Source organism: Pseudopipra pipra, chromosome 4 (genome assembly GCF_036250125.1).
Source record: "Pseudopipra pipra isolate bDixPip1 chromosome 4, bDixPip1.hap1, whole genome shotgun sequence".
In the NCBI taxonomy this organism is placed as follows: Eukaryota; Metazoa; Chordata; class Aves; order Passeriformes; family Pipridae; genus Pseudopipra; species Pseudopipra pipra.
Genome location: NC_087552.1, coordinates 61765548 through 61793291, shown reverse-complemented (window position 1 = coordinate 61793291; position 27744 = coordinate 61765548). Strand labels below are relative to the sequence as shown.

General features: G+C 37.4%; 1 long non-coding RNA gene across 1 annotated transcript in view; it reads right to left on the bottom strand.

The window, feature by feature from the left end:
* Nucleotides 1-19425: 19425 nt before the first annotated feature.
* The window catches only part of LOC135413879 (uncharacterized), a 34387-nt gene continuing 26068 nt past the window's right edge, over nucleotides 19426-27744 (bottom strand). The window contains exon 3 of the long non-coding RNA XR_010430462.1: nucleotides 19426-19691. This is a non-coding gene — a long non-coding RNA (uncharacterized LOC135413879). The remainder of the gene's footprint in view (nucleotides 19692-27744) is intronic.

Genomic DNA, 27744 nt, shown 5'->3' with positions numbered 1-27744 from the left:
CCCGTTAAGGAACTCAAAGTTGGCACAATGTGATCCTAGTGCTTCAAGGGAGGACTTGCCATGGGTCTACAACCTGGACTGAAAAAAAGGGAATTGTGATCATATCCCAGCTCCTGAGGATGGACAGTAGTATGGATCCTTCCTGTGCTTCTCAAAGTCACAATAGAAACCTATAAAGTGTTCTTCTAAGCTACCATTTCCTGATGAAGTTCTTTGAACTTTGTTTTGCCAATTTTGTGCTCAGCACATTATAAATATCAAATAAGCTTCATTAAAAGCCTGAGAAGTGAAGAAAACAGCGTAATTTCCCAAATGAGAAATAAAATCGAGGAGTTCGTAGTTCTAATTTCAACGTCTAAGCACTATGTCTTAGCAATCCATGTGTTAACTGAAAATGCTATTTATTTCAAAGAGGGTTGCTAGGTGAAAGAAATAAGATGGGAAATCTGCCATGACTGCTTCGGGAATGTCAGAACATGGGGCCAACCATGATCTTTGTTTTCCTTCTACTCTCTCTAGGGTGAATGTGAGTTTCATGCATTTCTGTTTCTAAATGGTTAACTGGTCAGCTCAGTTGTTATCTCACAACGCAGATTCCCTGGCAGACGTCAGCTGTAGACGCTCAGGTTGAGTCCACACATGCAGAGGCATTGAGGTCAGTGCATATCAGGTAGACTGAGCTTATTGTGTGTGCAGCAAAATCATTCTCCACCTGTGATATGAGGACCATGTTTGACATATCTCATATGGGCTTGACTTCTTAATGGTCACCAATTTCTAGATGGTTCAATGCATGTACCAGTAACCAATAAGCCTCTCTTTCATAATGCTCTAATCCCTGTTTTGAGTTCTCTTATGCTTTTTACCACTGCACTGTCACATGGCATTGAATATGTTGGCTGATTAGACTCATCTGTGAAAAGGGCACTTTCACCTGGTTTAAGATTTTTGATTCATAAATGGTATACTTCTACACTTCTGCTGAACTCCATCATATGTATCCATTGCTGTATCTTACACAGAGGCAGGGAAGCCGTTCCATACGGATGCTATCTTGAGTTGACCTCACTTTACCGTGTCCATGAACAAAATCATTACATTCTGATACGTGCACTTTTTGAGTGATGACTGAGCCAAAGTAAAGTTGCTGATTTTCAGATTTCTGCATGAGCTTCCAGGACCAGCAATTAAAAAAGACATCTTTGAACACATTCAATAAGCAGATTCAAGAAAAAACAAGTGTGGACATCATAATCTCATTTTTGCAAAGTATACACTACAGCTTAATTTTAAACACAGAGATAGATTTATGGCAGAATTTTAAAAAGTGCAAAAGCATTTCAGGAATAAAATTCCCAGTGACTTTCAATGAATGTATGATCCAAAATCATAGGCCTTGTATTGTAAAAACTTTAGGTCCTTTTCAGCCTCAGGAAATTCTTCAATTACTGTACTAAAAATAGACTTGACCTTGCACAGGAGGAACTTTGCTCCAACAGAGTCTTCTAAAACTAAAACTAAACTTAACATATATTCACAAGAATGTTCAGAGAATCAAGAAGTCACTTTATATGTGTTCCACTACTTGAATATTAGTGTTAAATGTCAATGAACATTGTATTAATGTCTTTCTTTGTGTGTATATATATGTACATGTGATATATATCTCATATTCATATTCTATGAAATCTGCAGTATTTCCATTGTATCAGAATATTCTTCTCAGTGATTTATGGTCCCTGGGAATATAAGCATATGTCTAACATTGTCCATCTGTCCCTGTAAAACAGCACAGGCAGAGTGCCAAATATGGCTGTTGGAGCAAAGAGTTATTCTCCTCAAAATGTTTCTGGAGACCCATTGTAACTGTGAATCCTCAAAATGAAATCTACCCTTGAAGCTCCAGGGATTGACACAGCTGCTAACATACACAGTCTGAGCACCCTCACCTGAGTGTGGCCCAGCAATTGGCTGATCTGCCCTAGTGAGGACAGACGTGTGGGACTTCTTGATGCTAACAGAATCATTGAATATGCTGAGTTGGAAGGAACCCATCAGGATCATCAAGTCCAACTCCTAACAGAGAAGTTGCATTGGTTGATTGACTACTGCACTTCTTGAATCACTATAAAGAGCATGATTGAAGTTTCTGTTAGTTATGAGTATTGACAAAATGCAGTTAAAAGTAAGAAATCCAGTGATCCATGTAACTGGCTTCAAGATGTTGATATGTGGAACATACAAGGAACGTGAGGATACCCACAGCATCTCATGGGATACCTTGCAGGGGTCTTCAAAGAAGTTGTATGAAAAGATTAACCTTACTGTCTTTGGAGTGGACCAAGCTTGAGATGACCCAGACAGACAAAGTCATGTTGTTTTCCTTCAAAAGGTGTCTCTGTGCTTTCATGAGTTGACATTTGAATTCCGTTGCCATCCTAGTAAAAGCACTCTAATTTTTACGACTCACTGAACAGCAGCATGAATTGTGGTTACCACTTGCTGCTTTGTGTTCCCATGGAAGTTTGCACTAAGGTGTCTGTGCCACACAAGCAGGAGTGGATAATGCTCTGTGCCTCAGAGAAGGTGCACACTGAAGACCTTGCATTGTCATTTGATCTCAAAGAAAGCAGGCTGTTCCATGAGAGGTGCTCATGAATGCTCCATGAAATGGTGCCAAAATGTTGGATAGCTCTGAAACAGTCTCTCCTGTCACTGCATTAATACTATCTCAAGAGCAGCCATATCCTGTCAGCAATAAGATCTGCCGTATATTTCAAATCATAACACTTAACTATTGTGAAAGTGTAAGCTAGCTGCAGACATCTGACTATCAGCTCAGACAAACAAAACAGCACTTCAGTGATCTGCTGACCTGTGCTGATTAGTTATAAACCATTTTTTTAACCTTTCAAATCATTCTTCTACAAACTGCTGTGAGCAACTTCCTCTCAAATCATGCTTTCAACACATCATTCTAATGGCATTCACCCACATCAATAAAATTATCTTCTCTGCAATAACTGAGGATATTAAGGATTAAGAAAAGAGAGAAAAAGAACTAGGCAGATGCATATTGAACAAAAAGCTGTTACCCACACAACTTTCCACCCAGAATCAAAGACATTTACTTTGGGTGAAATCCCACTGGGGACCATTATATCCCACATACCCCTTGCTATTTCTGCTCTGCAGGAAGATGCCTCAGTGCCATGAGACACACAACAGCACAGGCAACAGTACTTACTCCTAAATGAGTTTTTGGGACTGGAATTAAAAGCAGAGGAGACAAAATTGCATAATTAATGTGCTCTAGCCTCAATTATTGGTGGAAATGTAGTGTAGAAGCTGCAGAGGAAAATGATGGTGTATTCTGCAGTGTTTTAAAACTAGATCTTTCTGGTAACTGACACTAGGCAAAAGGTCCCCTGAAGAATAAGGGCCTGGGAAACAGTACCTGAACGTGGTCATACCAGTAAATGACAACTTCTATCTGCCTGTCTAGAACTCAATATCAGAAATCCATGGTAGATAACTTTTTTCCCAATGTTTTCAAACATATGGATGGTTCTGCAAAGGTAAAAATTGCCAGAGGCAAGATTAGTCCTAAAAGTATGAATACTTACATTCACTAGAGAAGCCAAACTAGTTCCAAATTTTCCTATACCTTGAATGGACACAATCCACATACTTCTAGGATGTACTTTCTCTTTAAAGCTGCAGTTCTGTAAGTTAATGAAACAAGTCCGCAATTCAAGCATGTTGGTACTCTATGCAAGTCGATGGGCTACACAGTTACACTGAATTAGATGTAACTTGTTAAGCAGGCTGTTGAGTGGGCTGAAGACATGAATAATAACTACCTTTCAGGGGCATTTCAGTGCAACAATCAGCTTGAGCACCAGCTGTGGCCTCTAGTTCTGCAGGAATATAGGCAGAAACAGTGAACAAGAGATGAGGCCCAGTCATTTGGATCAGCACTGAACGGTGTAGTTTCAGATACTGTAACAGGGACTTTCATTTTCATTATTACTATCATTTTTTGTGATATTAAACTATTTTGGTTTTCTAAACAAATGAGGTATATGTGTTACTGATGCTGCTGGGCTCCTCCTAACAGTGTTTGAATGAAGTAGCCATAAAAATACATCAGAGAGGTTCTCTTTTCCAAGCTTTCCAGTTCCTGAACGTTTTGTTAAAATAAGCTTCTGAATAGAAGAGAGAGGTGGTATTGATCCCACTCACACAACTCAATGTTATCCTCGCCATTTGCTAGACACCAGTGAATCCGCATGGGATCTCAGCCTTCAGTATTAACTGTGCAGGAAACCAGGCTTCATTGCCCCTGCCACTCACACAACTATTTATACTTTGGCTCTTTCATTCACACGTCGCAATAAACAGTTTTGCCATGATTCCTTCTTTCACATGGCTGTACTTGACCCTGTTCAAACATATGGACGCATAAACACACACACAGTTTGTGTGTGGAGTCCAGTTCCCTTTTTCAATAAATAAATAGCTATATAGATGGATAGATGAAAACAACAAAAGAATCAGTGATACAGGACATGAGCTGAAGACCTGTATCGCGGACTGGAAGTCTCAGCACACACCTTGTGGTGAACTTTGTTGAAAACTGACTTCTTGCAAGCTCTTCCCACAACAAGTTACTGAGATTTAAATCCCACAGTCTGATATGGCTTACTGTACTTGTGTTTATTTGTGCAGTGAGAAGTCTGCAGAGGCAGTATAAAGAGTTGTCAGCTTCACAGAATGCTTTAAGCTGTAGTCCTCTTAAAAAGCACATTCCTACCTGGACTGCTGCCCCACAGCCAGCATCCCTGGAGGCCCCTTCTATTGTTGCAGTGTTAGTGTCATCACTCCATTAGGGCCCACCAGAGTCTGCGTGCCTAATTCAGAGAGTGCACCTGTACAAGCATAAGAAGAATGATAATTCCTGGCTCTGCTTTGGTGTGAAGTGCTTTTTTGTAAAACAAAACAAACTATTCATGCCACGATGAAAAACAACTTCTGCTTTACTTGTCAAAGGATCAGCAGGTCTTTTCTAGTGAATGAATGAGCAGTGGTTGGTCCTTTTTAAACCAGTGAAAAAAAGAAATCAGCTCATGCAAGTAAATATGTATAACACAGGGCTAAAGTTTGCTCTCCTTATGCCAGATAAACAACATTTTACAGATGACATAGGCCATGTTGCTTGTATGGAATATTCACAAAGAATATGTCCAATATGTCCAAAGCTGAGGACACCACAAAATTGTGTGTGTTTAGAGAACTGAAGACACTTTTACCCTTTTTCATCTCCATGAAGCTCCCCATAGCTGCTCAGGGCTCATAACTTTTATACTAGCCTTTCATGGCTTAGCTGACACACACACACACACACACATACCCCAACTACTGCTGTTTTTTAAATAAAAAGCAGCATATTTGTAACTGTCTGAATTACAGTTTGGTCCCTGGTGTCCCCCAGGGAAGGGCAGCTCCATGTTACCCCATGAATGCTAAACAGGAAGGCGATGCTATTGAGAGCAGAGTCCAGGCAAGTCAGTCCATTGGGGCTATCTGTCAATAGGGCTGGTAGCATTTCTCATCCTAGTGCCAGCCAAATGTACAAGGTGATTCAGGTTGTTTCCAGTTGGGAGAAAAAAATAGGACACAATGAAATCTCTTTAATACAATCTTGTTTACAGAGATATCAAATCTTTTCTTCTCCAGGCTTTTCTCTTTGTGCTGTGTACTTGTGCTGGATAGGCATGATGCTGTCCTTATGCCCTCTTCAGCTTCTCTTGTGGAATTGTCTCACAGATTCACAAAAAAATATCCAGTAAAATGCCACGTGCATATGTGTTACATGAGCCTTTTTTCTGGAAAATGGGGTACAGTGAATGGATATTGCTAATTCAGCAGAGTTAAGAGGTCTCTATTTCAGGAAAATATGCCTTTTTAAAGCTATCTTCAGTCATGCAGTTACCCATAGTCTGAAATAGAATTGCACACTAGAGCCTTGAGTTAAGATTGAGCAGACACTAAAATCTGAATTTCCTTTAAGATGGCATGTCTTATGGGGGCACCTAAAGTGTTATCTCATTTATTGTGACATGGTTACAATATGGATAGCAAAAGCCCTTCTCTAGTAATTAGGATAGCTTGTCTCACACTGTGTTTTAGATGCAGTGCTATATAATCTCCTTATTTCCATACAGTAGGAAACCAAAGTAAAATGTTGGAATTGTAACCTATGATTGAAATCTTACAGCAACTTCTCAAACAGTGCAAATATTTGCCTAGATTATTGTATTTACAATTCCAAAAATATTTCTTCTGTTGAAGGTCTGTGTACAAGACACTACTCCAAACCATTTTTAAGGGAGTTTTGACATAAATGAAACTTTATGCTGGCATGGCAAGTGAAGTACTTGATTAATAAAGAGTTTCACTGTTTTCAAACACATATTCCATGCAGGCTCATTTGAAGAAAACCGCAAGTGGAGAATGCTTTACTGCTTCCAGTCACAAGGGGGTTGTGTATTTCAATCCTGCTTACACAGTCAGCTTACTTTGGAGCTCTGGTAGGAAAGAAACATGACCAGGAGAAATAATGCTACATTCAGTGACCCTGCCCTTAGAATCAATTGGCCTGATGGGAGAACTTTTTTCTCTCTTTTGCTACTGTTTTCTTAGTTTTTAACCTTTTAATACTTAATACTTCTTGAAAGACCATCTTTAGAGAAATATCTACTGTCCACAGACTTAAAGTACTGGCTGAAATAGGCTTCTGACAATGTGAATGGGAATGAGAGATACATATCGACGGTTGATGTATCAGCAATGTACACATTCATAGTCTTTTAGAGATATTTTGGTGTGATTCAATATTTTCTGATTTAAATACTGAGTTTTAAGTATTTGCAACATCCTTCCTGCTACACAGCTCAGACACTTATGTTACAAACAACCACAGTGACAAGTGAAAGAAGAGAATTCCGCAGAGAATTCAAAAAGTTTTGAAAATATAGAAAATAAAAAAAAATTATATCAAGTTCTAATAGGCTGTGGAGTAGCTGCCTGCTAGGCTTGGATTTCTGGTTATAGTCCTATCTCTAGACTATTTTAAAATCTGATTGAACAAAGCACTAGAAGACATTCTGTGGTTAAAATGAAATGCAAAGTAAAAATCATTACTTATTTTCTCTCCATCCTACAAACTCCTACTGTCAGGAAGGGAATGAATAAAACTGCTTCAGTCATTGGTGCTAGTTCCTGGTCAGCTGGCGTGTAGGCAAGATGGATTAGCTGGGGATGATCAGTGACTGTTGGTTAGGCTGCCATCAGCTCTATGGTATAAATAAAATGACAATTTGGGGCAGTGTTTTAAAAAACAGCTTTTAATTTTGTACACACACAGTAGCACTGATAATCATTTTGTCAAAACAGAAACATATGAGTTTGTGTTATGAGTTATTATGGCAAGGTAAGCAACTTGCTGTCTGTCCAAGCTTCATGTACAAAACCAGTCTGCCCTTACAAATGCTCCTGGTTTTGCTCCTCCCAGCCACATGTTGAAAGTCTGGGCAACTGTGCCCTTCGCCTGCAGGTGAAGAAAACAGAACAGATGTACATAATCATATCTTATCCTCTCATGTAGGTACTTCATTCCACCCTTCTTTCAGCAAGGGCTAAATCTCTTAAGTCAAAATTCAAAAGCACAGAGCCTTCCTCTCCTAAACTAAGCAACAACTTGATATGTCTAAATCACATAGGTGTACTGAAGCAAACTGCTTAGAAGCAATGACTAATTTCTGCTTTCAACCTCCTCTCTTTCTCAGTGTTCTCAAGTATTTACTGTTCCCCACAGTGATAACTTGTTTCTTTAGAAATGAATCATTAGCACTGAATTTGTCTCAAAAGACCATAGTTATAATGCACATTCTTTCCACCTTCAGATGTTCTTCTGAACCACAGTGCTCCAGAGACAGGTTCATATAAAATAAAAAGCAAAAATAAAATAAGAGAAAAAATTGGTGGGTTTTGTCCCCAAAAATATAGATATATTTTCACTATTTCTATGACTTAAGTTCAAAAATAAAAATGTCTAACCAAGTGTAGGATAAATTTTTGGTATTTCAGTTCTGAGGGAGATTTACTAAAGCTTTAACTGTTTGATTCTTGAGAACGGCTACAGGACTTCCAACTAAGATATGTGACAGTAACATCAGTTTTGTCTTCAACCACTCCTTCTAACCTTCTCCACATGGCAATACTTCAGAGAAAAAGATATTACCAGCATCATTAAAACATATCAGCTAAACAAAAGAAACAGCCTATATCCAGCCTGTCAAAAAACAAAGCAAACCTGCAGTGGGAAGTTTCTCTACTATTTTGCTTGAATACATACCATCACGGCACCTAGTCAGTGGCAGGTGCTTTATTTCAATGAAAAAAGTTTTTTCTTCCTGTTTGTCTACCAGCTGCTGCTACTGGGTTCACCTTGATAAAAATCTTTTCACTCAGCCCTCATGAGGTTGCATCTGGATGCTGCATGGCATTTTGGGCCTCCTCATACAAGGCAAAAGTTGATAGCCCAAGAAACATTCAGCAGAAAAGCGCCTTGGTGGTGGGCACTTGTTCTATGGGGAGAGGCCGGGGAGCCAGGCTTGTTCAGCCTGGGGAAGGGGAAGCGTCAGGGGGACCCACAGCAGCCCCTACCAGTGCCCACAGGGAGGGCTTTAAGGAGGATGAAGCTGGCTAGGGAACAAGCACAGGTCATAAACTGAAAGTGAACAGATTCAGACTTGATGATAGGAAGATTTCCATATGATGGCAGCTAAGCAGTGAAGAAGGTTACTCAGAGAGGCTGTGTGGTCCCTACATCAGGGGTTTTCAAGATCCATCTCATAGAGCCTCGAGCAGTCTTCTTGATCATGAGTTGACCCTACCTTGAGCAGAAGGTTGGACTGGTCACCTGGCCAGGTCCCCTCCCACCTGCATCATCCTTTGAGTCTGAGTCAAGCCTACCAATTTAACTCTCTGATTTGAGTCTGAATTTCCAGTTATCTGCCAAGTTAAACTCAGCACTTTTTATAGAGAAAGCATGAGAACACAATAAACACAGTATATCATAATGCTTTTGTTAACAAGATACTTTTCAGACTACTGTCATTCTTGAAATGTGGACTTTGGAAGATCTGAATATTTCTGAAACAATACTCATGAAGTCATATATATTCTTATTTAAGGGACAGTTCTTCCTTGGAAGTTTTCCCATGAAAATAATGTTTCATTCCAGTGTTTTACATCATTGAAATTCCCTCTTTCTAAGAAACAATACTCAGGAGAGAACAGGAAAATGCCTATCTTCTTTTTTTTTTCTTCTTTTTGGTGTCATCAAAATACTTCTCAATCACACTTTTCTTTGAATATTAGGAAAATCAAAGTAAATGTTCCCCAAAAGATTAAGGATCTTAGTGTTGTAATCAGTTTGCATGACTTGGCACCTCTAAGATAGATCACGATGTGGACACTTTGTTTTGCATGAGTACATTAAAACCATATGTGAGCTGCTGAGTCAGCTTTGATACAGTAGCAGAATTATGCTTTCCAGGAAACAAATGATCACTATCCATAATTATATTTTCTAAAACCTAAGATAAGCAGCTGAAATCATAAAAGGAAAAATGTGGACTTGTGTAGTTTCTGCTAGACATAGGAGATTAGCCTTATACCTGGTTAAAGCATATAGCTCTCAGCTTATCAAAGCACTTACCCTTATAAAAGCTAAAGTATCAGCAGAGGTCATATAGCCAATACTAACTGTATGATCCGATATCATATAAAATACCTGAAAGAGATTTCAGGAAGCAGTATCACCTGTGCCTGTGCCATTTTCTAGCAGATGTTTATCTACCCCGTCAGAAAAATTGTTATAAGAAATAAGCATTATTTCGTCTCCTAAGAAACTTTTTTCAGTATTTCAAGATTATTTCCTAAGCTTCCTGTGCTGTATGTTTTCTGTCTTACATCAAATATGCAGTGGACTTTAATCACTTCTTCTTTGTGGTTGTCATTTATATTCAAATGTCCCTGTTATATCTACCCTCAGCTTTATCTTTTAAGTGTCAAGCAATCCTAATTCCTTCAACTTTTCCTAGTTGTAATCACAGAAACACAGAATTGTTTGTGTTAGAAGGGACTTTAGAGATCATCTAGCTCCAGCCCCCACTGCCATGGGCAGGGACACCATCCTCTAGACCAGGTAGCTCAATGTGCCATCCAACCTGGCCTTCAACACTGTCCTAATATTCCACTTTGCTGATCACTTCTTCTGACCAATTTTTGAAACAAAATAGGGCCTGTGAGGTCTTCTAATGAAGTGTGATGTTGAGTGAAAAGATATCTTTCCTGAAAACTCGTCAAAGCTACAATGGAAAGGATAGGGTCATGTAACTGCAAAAGAAAAATTATAGAGTTTGTTCTTTCATTTCCTTACTAATATTACAGGCATATTTATGTCATTCTACTTTTCCTCTGATTTCAAGAGATGAATTTTCTGGGGAATATCATCTGGAAACAAAATTGGACTTCTAGAATCATGCCGTGGTAAAACCTGGTGGAAGATTTACAGTGTAGCCTTTTTGTCACTGCATAGAATGAAAACATACTCAGGTTTCTTATAGTTTCTTCTTCCTGGTGTGAATTTTTGTTCAAGAGAAGAATAGAGACAGTAAAATATTTTTTATGTTTAGTACAAAATAAATAAATATATACATATATGTACGTATCTAGTAATAAGAAAATGTTGAGCAAGGACAGAAATTAAGGCTGAGGAGAACACAACAGGTGTATTGAGAAGTCTATATAGTGACTTCCACCACTTAGGTCTTCATTATCTCACAGATCAATGTCACCTCAGACCAGGACTTAGCCAAAAATAATTTCCAAGCATAAAGCTACCTCTTCAGATACAGAGCTGTGCAAATAACTATTACTGACTATCAACTGCTATTTCCACTTTTGGAGTTCTAACTAAAGTTTTGACTTAAAAAAATTAAATACTGCATCAATATGAAAATAGGTAGATGACATTTTTATACCTTCCTCCAGGCCACCCAGGTATAGCTAGAATGACAAGTAAAGCATGCATAGCTTATAGATGGATAGAAACAACCCCCTCAGAATAACAATTAACTCACAGATTAAGGCTGAACTCAGAGAGGAATTCTACTTTTAAAGCTGACATTTCGAATGAGTGCATACAGGCTTGTTCCTAAGGTGTTTATTCTATTGTAGGTGCTGCTCACAAGTCTGAGAAGGCAATGCTTTGCTGACCAAATTGGAGGAATAACTGGAGGCAGAGGCTCCGCAGTCAGGATAATACCCACCATTTGTGAAGATGCATTTTCCACTGGCAATTATTTGGTTTGTATAGTCTGAGATGGAACCACCAACATGTCACTTCCCTGAACCTGGAAGACATTATTAAGTAAGGTAAATATGCCTGCACAAATTAAACTAATTTCTCAATTTATGGCAAGATTTAGCCTCTAATCACAAAGCAGCAGGGTAACTGCCAGAGTGGTCCCAAGATTTTCCCAATCTTAGGAAAGGAAACCTTTCTAGAATACCTAGTATCTTCTCCAAGCAGACTGTTTCCTTCTCTGTCTTTCAAATTCTCTGTCTTTAATAGTCAGTAGTAAGCTGATGAGTTGTAACAGGGTTTCTGGATGACTGCGGCTGTACAGCTGGTGAACAAACAGATGTTCTTGATCAAACAGAATGTCCTTCTCTAACAACTTGGAAACTACCACTACTGCTTAAACTATGCCACATGTAATAAAAGTCTCTTAAACCATACATACCTCAAGTATTCAGTAAATATTAAGCAGAAAAACAAAAACAAGAGGTCTACCATATGTGGACCATTCAGCATTTATTAGTAGAGAAACTTGTAGCAGGATTTAAAAGTAATTTATGAAAACAAGCGCAAAGGAAAACATTAGGTTGAGAACAGGGATTTAGACAAGGAGATACTGAGCTTTGTAACAAAGCCTCAGGCACCCTCTCACCAAACAGACTTGTTTAAACTCCCTCATACAACATGTGTGGACAGCAAAGTGCCTCAGGAGCCAATCAGAGACTGTAGCAAGCAAGGTGAGAGAAAAAACCTATTAATAGAGTATAGACTTAAAATGGACACTAAGCAGCTCTTGGCTTTCCATTGTGATCATACAAAACTCCTTCAGAAATGCGGGAATCAGGGCTCCTTATTAACAGATATTTCAGTTTGTGTAAAGAAGGAGGTGCATGGGCTGGTCTTCAAGGGGATGGTACCTTGAAAGTTGGACAGTAGTATGTAAAGAAACTACTGGTGTCCTACATATGTTGTCTACAAGATTCACTTGTCCTTAATTAATAAATTCTGTGTTCAAGTGCTATTTTTCATTTCTGATTTGAGCTATGAACTGTTATTTTTAGTTGATTGTTTCATGAGACATTTGTTATCCGTGTTTTGTGACTTATTTTGTATTGAATCACATATCAGAGTTCAGTCCCCTGGTAGGATATAGCTGTTATAAACTGGTCTGATATAAATGTGATTAAAATTAAACACATTCTTTATTCTGTGTGATTTTAAGCATTGCTTAGGTGTGAATCTCCTTCCCGATGCAGAGTGAATTTCAGACTTCAGCTGTTGCCCAAAGTCTGACTAATAAATCTTAATAAAAATAAATCTTAATAAATCAATCAATAAATAAATAAATCTTAATAAAAATAAATCTTAATAAATCAATCAATAAATCAATAAATCTTAATAAAAATCTACTTTTGAATTCAGAAAGGTAATTATGAACAGACTGTTACCTGCTCCCACTGGCTCAAATCTTGTTTTGATTTCAGGATTTAAAAAGTAAGGTATGTATAAAGTGAAACTAGGAAGAAAATAGTCAAAAACTCCTGTAACAACATGTGCCCAGGACGTAATCTTGAGCGCTATTAAGAAGACAACACTGCAACTTAACCCAGCAGGAAAAAAAAAAAAAGAGTGAAAGAAAAAACTTATTTAATTTGTTGTCACACCACGATTAGTCCCAGAACTGGCTGTCAGATTACCCAGAGCGAGAGTCAAGCACTGAAGCCTAATGTAACTTGAACTAATCTTATACAGTGTTATGGAATAATCATAAATTACTGAGAGCCTGCAAACAGTCACCTCCTGAACTGCAAAGAGGTCTTTTAATTTAATTTTGGTTTTGTGTCTAAACTTCATTCCTTTAACATCCTGGTTTTTTTAATCTGTGCAAAAGAAAAAAGGGAGAATTATACCTTGCATATTTCACAAAGCTCATGACTGTCATACCTGACCTGAGAATGACAACCCAGAGTCATACAAAAGGGGCAGCCAGATACAGCAACACTTTGTTGCTGTTTGAAAAGATAGTTTATGACAGACCTAATAGATTTAGGTGAATACTGTATCCTGGAAGAAAGAAGAATGTCACAAAAATATTTTTGTCTCAGAAGTAAATTAACTTCGTTTATCCTGATACTTGTAGCTGGCACACAGTCAGTACACTACACAGTCCCACTGAATGTAGGTTTTGAAAAACTTCTCACATAAAACATAATTTTACATAATTTCAGGATATAGCTGCTTTTCTGAACATATTTTATCTTAAAAAATTATTACCTGGTTCTAGTCTCTCAACTGCTGTGTGTGCAGTGCTCTTGTCCCTTCCCTTGCTGAATTTCAGTGCCGATAAGTAGGAGGCTGAACATGCCCTCAGATATCACCAGATAGAGGAGCGAACAGGCAACACTCTCCAAGGCAGTGCTGCTCCTCAGAGGGACCCAGCCTGGTTAGAGGAATGGGCTAACAAGAACTTCATAAAATTCAACCAGGAGAAATGCAACATCCTGCGCTTGAGAGGGACTGACACCCCTGCACCAGGACAGGCTGGGGAACAGCCCTGCTTAAAAACACCTGGAAGGTCTGGTGGTCAGCAGATATACAACAGCAGCAATGCCAAAAAGATACAGGACTCTATCAACAGGGGCTCAGTCACCATTCATTAGGTTGAACCTCAATGCTGCTTCCAGTTATGGCTTCCCTAATACAAGAAAGGAATCCATAGAATGTGTTCAGGAAAGGACAACCACAATGGGATGGGGCTGGAGCTGGAGCACTTGAACTGAGAGTTGGGCTTGTTCAGCCTGGGGAACCCAACAGCAGCACACAGTACCCGAGATGGCATCTTTATGGAGATGCAAAGCTAAGGAACAACAGACAGAGGTCATAAGCAATGGTGGTCTTAGTCTTTCCTTCCATATACTTTTGTGACTTATTGTCAAAAGTCTTCAAGTCTAATCCAGTCTCCCTTGTTTTACTAAGCCTGCCCAAGCTCATGACTAGGAGACTTTTCTAGTCTTTGTGTCCATTTGATCAGACTCTGACTCTTTCAAACTCTTTCAAACCTTAAGCCTTTAGCAGTCATCTAACCTTCCCACGGCTTGGTTCCCTTTGGCTAAGACCCAAGCTAAATTTCCGAATCATTCTTTGTAACTTACTGGTCCCGATAATTGCTTGCTAAAGATGTACTTCTGTTCTACATGTGGTGATGTTGCACACGTGACTGTATTTGAAAGTCTCATTTTCCTTAAATGCCTCCTCTTCAGAGCCATGGAAGGATTTTCCTACAGAAGACAATAAAAAGTCAATCGGCCTTCAAAACAAGCCTCCTTTCTTTCTTCCAAGATAAATTCCACATTCATGTTTTGCTTAGTTACTTAATCTCCTCTCCTCGGAGTTTGTTTACCACTCTTACAGCTTTTCCTGTTTATTCCTCAGGCTCTTAGCATTTAAGAAAAAACTTCCTAGGGACTTCATTTGCCTTCTACTCAGGTTAAATTTGAGGTTTTCATATTATACCTTGGAATTACTTGGAAACAAAAAGCATAAACTCAGCTTCAGAATTTAAACTGATTACTTATTCTTTGATACAATATATTGCATGTTACTTTTATTTTTTTCCAATTAATAGGCATGGATCTAGTCCTAGGTTAAAAAGAAAACAGTTCAAGTAGTGATAAAACCAAAGGTGTTACATGAAACTAGAATGCACTAGTGTGTCCTAAACATAAACTCAGTTTTGAGAAAAGCCACTGAAAGGTTTAGACAAATGTAAAAACAGTGCCACAAATCAATCAATTTGGATTTAGTTTTTAAATCTACTGCTTTTAATAGCAACAGCCATAAGGGAGAAGGTTAAGCTATTGTAAAGCATACATCTGGGGATTAAAGTACCCACTAACGTCTCTACATTAATTATACAAATAGCTCAATAGAATTCCTTTTGGTCAGGCACATTGAGTGCTCTGGAGGTAAACCACTTAGGTATTATTGCAGCAAGCTTTATAGCCATCGCAGTGTAATGCAAGCTTGCTCCCCTCATTAATTCAAGATATGACTTTTTTTCTGGATGGTTTACAGGTAAGTGGTGATATCAGCATGGCTCTGCCACAAGCCACTCGAGGAATTACAAAAAAAATATTGCCACTCACCCCTTGCTAATTTTGCAACTTCCTTTTAAGCGGTTGTACTGCAACCTCATGGCAGCATGTGCTCCTTTTTTTTGTCCAGTTCAACTTTCTGTCTGGGCTGTGAGATCTTGGATGAGTAGAGAAGAGGTGGCCACTTCTGCATGAAAATTAGTGGGTTTTGCTCATCACTGAAATGTCGAATTTGCTCAGGAACACAAGAGTTTACATTTCCTAGGTAATGGGAACCAAAATCCCTGAAAACTTGGATAAAATTTTATGCAACTTTTATGGTGCAGGCCTATGAAGCCATTTATAAAAATAAGCTGGGTTTTATATGATTGGTAACAAAAATACATAAAAATGTTGTTTGCCCCATATATTGGGAAATATCCTGTCTTGGCACTCTGCAGCTGGTGAGTCATAATTTTACAGTTTTTACTAAAATAAAAATGAAATTAAAAAGTCCACATTTTCAAAGAAGTACAGAAACATAATATTTATAGAAGATCATAAACAAGTACTCTGTTAATAGCTGTTGAACTTTGTTTAAAGAATAACAGACTAACATTTCCAAAGTACTCTTTGCTGAGATTGAACAGGATTTTATTCAAACTGTTGCGGTAACTAATGAAAAACAAATGAGATTTCCAAACAGTTTTGACTGTTAGGGGTGTGATGGCAATATCATTGCTTTTTGCACTTACAGCTGCTGCTTACACTGAAACTACCTATTTAAAACATAGTGTCATTTTATACTTGAACTCTTGATCTGCAATACAGAAGGGCCAGGCATATAGAAGCCAGACTGGAACCAGTCTGACGCAACCCCAGTTGTGTCCTTGTGCTCGAAGGCTCTTTGGCTTCTAAATTTACTCAAACCTACTGTGAGCTCTAGAGCTGTTTCTTGCTAAAAAAAGTATCATTATGTTCTTGAGAGGCCAATGCTCACAGCAATTATAGTCAGAGTGCTTCTTGTGCTTCTCTTGTGGTGGATGAGGGTCTGGGACACAGACTGCTCAGCTCTCCAAGTCTGAAAAGCCATGGGAGTTATGGTTCAGCAAAAGAGGCCTGATTCATTAGAGAGAGGTAGATATAAGAAGCTGAACTAAACCTCTTGTAAGGCATTTCCTAATATAATGAAGAGAAATTAAAATGAAAATGGCATGTTTTTAATGGCCAAAATATTAGTTTTGCTACTGAAGTCAGAAATTTCCACATAATCTCCACATTTTGCCTAATGTTAACTTTTATTCAAACAAATGTTGGCATTTTCCACATATAAATAGTTTTTATGTGGCCCAATGTTACAAAAATAGTGAATACCTTTGCAAACATTAAAGAAATTCAGAAATTTCAGATCTATTCAAAAGTAGATCAGCCACTGCTTTAGAAGAACTAAAATCTTTGTTATTAAAGTCAGTAGAAGTTTCTCTCACATTAATGAAGTCAAATTTCACCTATGACTTTGTTTACCTTTTAAAAAGAAGAATAACAAACCCACCACAAGCAAAAAAAAAAGTAAAAGAAAGTAAAAAAGCCCACAACAAAACAAGAATAAATAAAAAAAAATAAAAAGAAAACAACAAAAACTATCCCAAGCAAACAAACAAAAAACCAAGTAAAAGTGGAAAACAAATACCAAACTCAAATCATCTAAGACACTTTTCAGAAAAAGGCCAGGAGACAAACATCAAAAGCTATTGGAAGGACAAGTGATCCCTGAGATTAGCAAGGCTAATGCATTTTGACTACGTCCATTAAAGCTGGAGTAGGGAATTACCAACCTCATATAATATTTTTCACATATTCTGCAAATTAGGGCGCATTTAATTTTCATTTGTTCCATTGCAGATGTCACTTGATCATTCCAGATTCTCAAGTCAATCCCTGCCTTGATTTATATTTGCCGTAAATATTTTGAAGTAAGGCAGATGTGATCACACAGACCCTCACTACTATTTGGGGGCTGCATCTACTGCTGGAGACATTTGTGCTCAATTGGAAAATAATCTCAGTCATGTTACTGTACTAAACCTTGACATGATCTAAATCTTCTTAAAACACCTGTTCTGCATAGTTCTAAGCAAGCTTTTATTTAAAAATAACAGAAATCACATAAAGGAAAGGCTAAAAGATGTTGCAACTTTACTCTTCCTTGGATACTAACAGCGAGCAGAGTGTTCAGCAGAACATGAAGTGTATTCATACCTCGAGTTTTTAAGCGTGTTTTTCCTCCTCTACTGTTGCATCTGAATTTCCATTTAACCATTCAGAATGAAGAAATAATAACAACTTAGAAGAATTAGAGGGTGCAATTAGCCTGTCCTGCTTCAGCCTACTGAATATTTTGATGATACAGTGTTAATACCAATTGAATAGCGTATTTGTACGTAAGGGAGCTAAACTCAAAGTCTAATCCAAATTATAGCCAGGCTTATTACTTGAGTTATACTTGTGGACATGCTGCATACAGAAACGACTCTGTGAAACACCCAAGGCAAAGAAATCCTGCTTTATAGTGCATATAATCGGAAAAGTAAGGAAAGAAAATTTAAACTGTTATTTAAACAAGTCTCATTCCAATTACTACTTTCCTCTCTGTCAGGGCCAATTATTCTCACTTTAGACATTACCAGCATTTCTAGAGGCCTTTTTTTTTTTTTTACAATGTATGGAGTGCCACACAGTCACTTTGAAATGCCTGAAAAATAAATTAAAGTACACAGGAAAAGGAGACTTACTAAACTTAAAGATATCCTCTTATTTTGTCATACTGAGGCACATTAAAATACAGAAAGACTTTACAAGCAGTAAAGTGTTTTGGACATGCATTTGCTTTTGCCCCTTAAAGAAGCAGTGAGAGAAAATGGAAAACTGGAGCATTTCTTCCTTAATACATGTGTCAGACAAGAAAGCAAATCCAGGAATACTTCCTTTCTTGTTCAGAACAAACAAACAAACAAAATAGAATAGAGATAGTGGCTATGAAATTAATATGACATGCTAATAATAAAGTCAGACTACTGATAGTCTAGTTTAGAAGCCTCCATTACCCTTGCCATAAACAAATATAAATAAAATGAACAAAAAAAATAAGCAGTCAAAACCTGAGAGTGTATTTTTGACCTTGTTAGTATGAGAGCAAGTTAATGTTTTCTTAACATGGCATAAAACAATTAGAAATTTGCATTGATTCCAAACTTACCAGAGAACAGGGGGTTTGACTTTTGGATGGCAGATCAGGAACTGCTCATTGGTTGTTCACAGCTTTCTCCTTTGCAGCAGACACAGTTGCTTGGTACTGATTTTAACCAACTAGAATAGAAAATTTCAAAAACCATACATACCTGGTTTTGCTGTAAGTCTCTCACTTGTCTGACTCACATAGACCAGACGTGAATAAATGAACCTGTGTTCCAAAGACTCCTTCATCACACTCCATCCTGCAGGCAAAAAACACAGCAGGAAGCGAGATTTACTATATTTTATTTTAATGAATAAAAAGCAGACTTAATGCTTGTTGCTGCAGGTTTTTGCCTGAAGGTCTCTGAAATATTTTGATCATATTTTTTAATAGCTTATTCATTTACATTAATATTGGAAGCACTGTCACTCATTAATTGTACGTCTGTTTTTACATCTATCCTCATGGATATAGAAAAGCTGTGCAATCAGCAGAAGTTCATGCAAAATACTGATTTTACTTCTTGAATCATCTTAATATTCCCATCTCCTTTACTACCTTTTTCATTATCTATGTCAATACAGGTTGAGGTGTCAGCACTGTTGATTAGTTGGGTCAGGCACAACCTTCCTGTGGTTTTCAGAAAAACTTTGGCTTGAAAAGCTAACAGCTTGGACGTAACTTTCCCTGCAAGATGTACTTGCATTCATGTGCTTAATCCATAGTATTTTTATTATACTAGCTCAAGAAAATGTTTTACAACTAGTGACCACCATACTTTTTCAGATTAAGTTCATTGCATCTGCCTCAGAGCCTATAATACTCACCTTAATGCTCTGTGCATTTGTTGCCTCAATTTATTTGCAAGCCTGTTTCTTAGTTTTCTCATACATAACACCAGAACTGATTGCATAGAGTTGCATCCACAGGGCCAGTCAGAAATCTGAAACTAAGCAAAGTGCAAGCTTTAAAGAAAAATGTTTTTTCTCCTAAAATCTATCCCCGACTGAAAGTAAAAAAAAAAAAAAAAAACAAAAAAAACCAAACAACAAAAACAAACAAACAAAAACCAACAACAAAACAAACAAAAAAATCATCAGAAAGCAGTAATATGCAAATGTAGGGCAAACTGAGGGACTGAAAAGTTAATCTTATGGATAGTCATGAAAATTGGCTGGTTCAGGAAGCCCAACTCCCCCATGAGAAAAATAATTTGTGCGATTATTTCACAAGCAAAGGAAACCTGTAGTTATTCTGTTACTTTTTACATAGGGCTAATGTATTTGACCTCACAGTAACACAATTCCTTCCTGAGGTGGCTCCTAGCCTGTGTATGATTGATCTGAAGTGGTAACTTCATGATTTTGTCTTAAATTCCTTTCTTCAGCTAATTTCACCAGCGTATCCAGTTTCATGAAAGGGATTCTCACTCATGATGAATGACAGTCTTCTTTATCCACTTGATTCCAAAACCCAGTTCATATACATGCTTTCACTGAAGTCCAGAGTTGAATTATTAGTAATTTCCCTCCTCACTTTTCATATCTAGAGAGCTCCAGATCCCTCTCAGATTCCATACACTGGGGGAAGGATTTTGTCCTTCCATAGGAAAGGCTCGGCTCTCTCAGCTCATCCTGGCTGCTGCAGAGCCCAGCAAACTCCGTGGTTTGGCATTCCTCCCATTTCTTAGTCTGGCAGGTACTGGAATTGCAGAGCTAAAACTAAACATATGACAACTTTATCTTCATGACTGAGGCAAAGAAAGCAGAGTGTACAAGTGCATAGTTCAATTTATAGAAAGAATTGTATCAAAATTGCAATAAATACAGTTCTGACTATCTTCACTAAAACATAGCAAAGACATCTGTAAGTGCCCTTTGTTAATCAGTTTTTGGAAGGGAAGATATACATGTAGAGACAGGCAAGTTCAGCTTTCTCAGCATGCTGCCTATTGAGCCACATAGATTGTAATCCTTCTGCCACTTTGTCTTGATTTTGTGTTTTTTCCTCAATAGAAATAAATTTGAATAAATATGAAGCCAGGATGAAAGTATATATTCTTGTCTCTCTGTACATTGCCTTAGGATGGTCACAACACTGGGAATAAATAACTGTGCACTAAAGAAAAAATTCATCAGCAACAGCAAAAGGTAGAGACAGAGTAAACCCAAGGTCACATCCCTTAGGAGAAGCTGGCTGTGGTATGATGCTTTGGGCTACAGTGGGACATACACATCCACACACAACAATCAGCCAGGTACAATTTAGAACAGTGCAGAACACTGAAGGGTAAAAAAAAGGGAAAATATTAGAGTCAGGATATTTTTACTTTTTTTAAAATAAGAAATTATTGCAGCTGAAGCACAAGACATTCTACCAGGAGTTTCTTTAAACAATAAGAACTTTATTGACACTTTAACAAGGGGAAGCATTTCTCTGAATTATAGCCTTATTTAAACATTACACAACAGACATAGTGTAAAGTGGGTAAGAGAGTTTCTGACAGTTCTTATAGGGCTACCAAGGTCTAAAGTCAATTAGAGTATTTCTTCTAACTGAAGTGATGAAATTATTTTTTTGCTGTCTTGAATAGTGTGTCCTGCTTTTACAACAAATATTTATAGGATAGATCATTCTGTTAGGAAAAGAAATGATTCATTCTGCCCTAGGCAGACATCAGTGTAATTGTAAATGTAAAATTCATAGTTACAAACACCAGTAAATATTTGCACATTACCATTTCCTGTTCCATGACTACAAGAGATAAGTTTTGCTCAGGACCCAAGTAGTGTTGAAGGCAAAGCTTGCTCACAATAACCATGCAAATATAGCTGCTGAGGTTAGGGGGGCAATCTGCATGACAGATGCAGATTGAGATGAGCAGAATTTGACTGGTGATCAGAAGAACCTGAGCTTTGGCTTTGTAAACATGAAGACCCAGGACATTCAGACAAAAGGTCAGATGTCATACCCTCCATTTAATGGATTCTCACACCTACCTGTTTGGTGACTACTTTTATTCTGATTCACCATCTTCTAGAATGTTCTGCCAGCTGCACAATGATATAGTTGCTGACCTTTTTTTCCTTTTTTTTCCTACTTTTTATGGAATTGTTGTTAAATAACCATATCTATGTTTGCCTTTCTGTCAAGCACAGTATCTGCAGAGTTATAGGATTTTCAACCAAGCTGAGAAACAGAAAAACTCAGAGATAATGCTTTTATTTTAAGTACCATCTGATTTGATTATTCCTGTTTACTTCTTGCTGATGGAACTGACAGCAAGGGATTTGTATTATTATTTTTTATGCTGATTGCTGAGGGAACAGGCTGACTGTGCCCTGAGTTCTCCTCCCAGCTTCCTTTCCATGTCCCTATTTCCTGGTAGTTTCTCTAACTTAAGAAACTGAAGGCAGTGGGATTTGATTCCAAATGTTCTCTTACATTTTTCTGTTTGTTTAAGTATTTTTTTGGTACTGCTGGGTATAATTGTTTAGCGATAGATTCTCAGTGTAAACTGGCAAAGAACCTCCAAGTGCTGCATAGCCATGCCAATTTACACAGCAGAGAATTTGATACGGTCTCAGCAAAGGGAGCATAATGCTACGTGGAAAAGAAATTCAAAAGTCAGAGAGCAAAAAAAAAAAACAAACCCAAGAGAGCAAAAGAAAATAAAACATATCAGAAAATCTGGTTGAATAGCTCTGTAAGGGGCCAGCTGTAGGTAGTGGGGCAAAGACAGTGAAGTGTAGCAGGCTGAGTTAGTCAGTCTGTCCCTTTGCATGTGTGTGCAGTGGGAGAGAGTGCATATGATTCAGCTTCCTTGCTAATGCTGTGAGACAATTAAACAAGGTATCAGTCATTGTCTCATGTACTGTGAATATAACAGCATTCCTGCCAAGCATTTCTGTTATGCCAAGTGTGAATTTATTTTACAGTATAAGTAGGAAAATAGTGCAACGAAAGGCTCAGCATGTCATGACTACGCATAAATTCAGAGGCACAGTGAACCACATTCAGAAATACTTAGATTAGATTAGGCAGACCATTACCAACCTGGAGATCACTTGAGTCTGGTTTATACCTGCCATGTGTCCATTTAAATATTTACAGAGCAAAGCCAGTGTGGCCTTTTCTGTTTTGTTATATTTCTACAAGCAAAGCTAATAAAACTGTGGCACCAGAAAAAAAAAAAATAGGAAACTCCCCCTATAGTAGCTGGTTAAGATCACTCAAATGTTTGCAAAGAAGGGAAAATACTCTTTAACAAGCCAGGCATCTCCATCCTCATCATCAAACTGCAATCTGGAACACCACTGCCTAGTTCCAGCAGCTCTTATTTGAAAAGTTTCAGGTGAGCCAAACTGTAAGCACAAAACCCAGCAGCCTTCAGTGATCAAAGGTGGAGGGCATGGGAGAGAAATAACAAATATCTTGCCCACCTGGAAAGCTTGACACTACAGAAGCTGAGCCAGAAGCTAAAGGAAAACTGTGCCATTCAGGAGAATCGAAGTACACTGTAATAATTAAACAACTCCTGGTCTTGCTAACTCGAAGAATAAGTAAGGTTCTGGGGGAAAGATGAACTATTTGAGGTATTTTTAAAACAAAATTTATTATATGTTTCAATACAAAACATCATTCCAATTCTCAATTTTTACCAGGATTTACTAAAAATGAACATCTGGTCAGTCACTGACCACTGGAAATAGAGTCATACATGTAGGGGAAGATAGAAGTGGATCCTCCCCTTGCCCAAATTCTGACCGGGCCACAAGTGTGACATTTCCATCCAGGAAATGCCAAGTAACCATTGTACAAACACTATCAGTAATGGCTCTTCAGTATATTGTGCAAGCCAATAGTAAGATGCACAGCCCATCCCTATAACTTCTCCTATCTAGTATTGTCTGCATGACAAAACATTCACATTTGCTTGGCGTGCCAGTCGCACCTTCATAAATACTTTAGAAATGCAGTGTAGGACAGATGAACGAATTAAAAAAAATGCGGAGAGAAAGCCATGCTTATCAGATTTGTGTACTTTTGAGAACAGGCCATACAAATTAATCTTTCACGCACAGATGCACTATAGAAGTTTCACAGGAAATTTCACCTCCATTATAAGGACCAGAGCCCACTATCAGTATATATATATTAATGTATCTATAGAGAAATATACATAACTCTGAAGCTTCCATTTTCCCACTTTTGAGGAAAGCATGATTTCTATAGTAATATGTTTGACCTCTCTGATGGCTGAGATTAGCTCTGTTGCTTAGAAGGGTCCTAATAACACAAAGGTTGTGGCTTTGATTCTCGTATGAGCCACTGATTTAAGTGGGTCCTTTCCAACTCAGAATATTCTGTAATTCTGTATTTACAAAATAACTATCCACTACCAAAGGCCACTGAAGTCCCTCTTTGACTTCTATCAAAGAGAAGTGCTAATGTTCCTCTTATTTCAAATGTAGAAAACCATATAAAACTTTGGTTCATACCACCAGATTGTTCTTCCATGGCTGAACACTGCTTCATAGCAAAGGGACTTCTGAGCCATAGCAAAGGTAGGATTACCACATAGGCAGGATTACCACATAGGCAGGATTACCAAAGGATGGATGTTAAACTATAGAAAGAAAAACATGAAACTATGTTTCTGTTACCTTTTAATCATCAGGACATTTACACGAGCACAAAAGGACTTTTGAAAAGCTCACCAATTTAATTTGAAAATCAATGATATAATGGCACTGGAATTATGTCCACACACTGGAAAATCCCAAGAGCTCCTCCCTCTGGTAGTAAATGAAGCATTGTGACCAGTACCACACAGTCTACACAATTTGTTTGCCATGACAGTCCAATTTAATTTTAAGTCTAGGAAAATAGATTTAAGGGGATACAGTGCTGGAACTACTGTCTACTGTTTTGTCTCATATCTAGAAAGATTAAAATTCAAGCACCAAAGTAACTAAATAACACTCTAATTGTGATCCTAAGTAATTGAGTACATATAAAACTTCCCTGGAGAAAATGGGTAACATCTTCCCCTAGATACATAATCCCTCCTATTCCTGACTGCAGTCAATCAACCATCTCTTGGTTGACATTTTGGTCATCAGAGGCTGAAGGAATGATGTGAGACAAGGCGTACCAGAAATATCAAGGCCCAAGGATGGGGCCATGGGCAACCTGATCTAGGGGGTGGCATCCCTGCCCATGACAGAGGGGTTGGAACTAGATGATCTCTAAGGTCCTTTCCAATCTAAATCTTTCTACAATTCTACGGGCCCATGATTATTCACATGGCAATGAGAAATGGTAAGAAATTAATAGTCACATTGTCTGGGAAGAGCTCTATGTTGTCTTCTATTAGGATACACGCCACAGGCTTTTAACTTCTTCCTTTTAATGGGAGAGCTCTGCCCAATTTCTTGCAACCATCCTGCAGGTACCCCTTGTGCTTATGCCTATAAACCCTGGGCTGCCTTAGTCAAGAGGAGTGGGAAACAGGCAAGTGGGGAGTAATAATCTGCATGGAAAGGTAAACTCACCTGGAGTTTTGTGTATTTACAGAAAATAAGCTTGAGATTTGTTTAATTTCTCTTAGAAGATAGCACATGTTTAGAGGGAGACCTTTCCTATAGGTCCCAATCATATAGGTCTACCAATCATAATGGAACTGCAGAACTTCCTTGGTAAGATCTGAAGTTCAAGGGAGTATGAGGGAAACCCCTTTAGTTGCTGTTGTGTTGGAAGAGGAAGATGCCAGTCAGAAGATAGAAGTTTTTCTTAACTAAACAACAACAAAAAAATACCCCTACACACCAAATCAATTTTTTTGCTTACTTCTTTTGCTTTTTCATTGTTTGTTTAAAATACTAAAATATATTTACTAAAATAAATGTAGCACCTTTTTCAAAAAGATTTAGATTTTAGTATTCAAAAGCATTTTACTGAACATTAGTATGGTGGTGGAATTTTGTTAGAAAATGCTCATTTTGAGAAAAGCAGGCTTTTTTAAATTTAGAAATTAAATAAATAATTCTCACACTTTCAAAATGCATGCCTTTAAGAAACTTCTATCATGTAAAAAACAAATGGCATTGATCTGTCTTCATTTAGTGTGGAAAAACACTACTATATTTATGTTAGTATTTCTAGAGTACAATGAAACATTTAAAAACGAACAGTAGCTTTCTTTTTGGAGCAGGACTTGAAATCAATTGGAGGGCAGAATTTTTGTATTAATACGTGTCAATGAAGAGTTAGTGCTGTAAAACAAAACAAAATGTATATATTTTAAATTATCACCAGTACTGAAATATCAAGCACAGTTAAAATGTAGCCTTTATTGCTCTTTAAATTTCCCTAAATAAAAAAACAAATTCCATCCCAAAGATATTCAAGGATTAACTAGAGCTTTCCTACAAGAAATAGTTTTGTGGGTTTATCTGAAATTATGATGGTTAAAATGCAGGACCTTTATGACCTGCTCAATGGCAGGTTTACATTGAAACTGTTATAAATTATTACAGAGGTGAAGCCAATCTAAACAGTCCAACATAAATATATCTGCAGACATACTGGCTACTACATATTCTAAACACTGTCTGTATATGAATAAACAGAGCTTTCTAAATCATTTAAGAAAATGTATTTATTCATAAAATCAATAATATTTATTTTTGTGTTTGACAAAAAAGGTCTATTATACCTAACTTATTGGAGCTTGAAAACTTTTTTATGGATTCTTATGTGGTTTTCCTACATCTGATAATGGCTGAGAATTTTATTTTTAATTATGTGAATGTTTCTAATAGTTTTTGTGTTTGACTAATCCTTATCTGTTTAAATTGTTATTTTATTAAATTTCACAAATTAAATACTTGAGTAAACATGTTGTACAGGGTTACATTTATTCAGTGCTCTGTCAACCAAAACTTTTATCAAACTATAAAACAGACATAGATAATATTGGGAAACAAATCCATATTTGTGTGTTTCTACTTTCCTAACAGCAATAAAAATACATATTTCGGTTCATGCTATTATAATAAGCAGCATTTGTGGCAGGAAAGGAAATGTGAGATGTTAACACATGACCAGACCCAGAGTATTCCATTTATATGCATGAAACCATACAGGAAAAATTGCAGACTCAAATAAAGTTATGTATAATAACACTGCTTGTGTTGCTGCCTAATTTCATAAAATATTTAAAATATTATATCACACTAAAATTCCTCCTGCTAGCTTCCCAAGAAGACTCACAAAGTCCTTTGGAAGAGGCAAATTCTGTGCTACATTGAAGAACAAAAATTATGTAAGTTACATATGCAAAATAGAGTCCTGAATAAAACAGCCATAAAACTATAGAAAATGGGGAGAGAGAGGCAGTCCTGAGATCCATTACACTTGGTCTTACAATCGGTTTTAAAGGAACCTGAGAGAAATATAAAGGTAGCTGTGAAATAATATAAATGCCAATTTCTTCCCCTAAATTCTATCATGTAAAAATTGAGATATATCCAGAAGCCTGAAGTTTAATGTAGCCTTTGAAACTCCTGTCGGTTTTTTGTTTGTTTTTTTTTAATGATTGCAATTTTTTGTTTTCTTTCCTTGTTTACTATACAAATACCCTCTAATTGTATACAATATTCATAGCTGTAGCATTTAAATACCACTTTACTACTTATCTCCAGAACTTCCTTTAGAAAATTCCCCCTTGTACCTGCTGCATCATACAAAACAAATAAATAGAAAGAAACTAAAGCACCCTTTTTATTTTGACAACCATAGGTTTCAATCCTTCATGTCCCACAGTTCTCAGCTGTACTCATCTCTTTTACCATGAAGTGTTCATAATACCCATATTATTTCAGAGTGCTCCCTGTGTCAACAGGAATTGGAAGCTCTATTCTTTCAGCTTCTGTATATTGCCTTTGGATTTTCCTGTTGGGGAACTCCCCATCAATGATGTTGAATGTCTGTGAGGA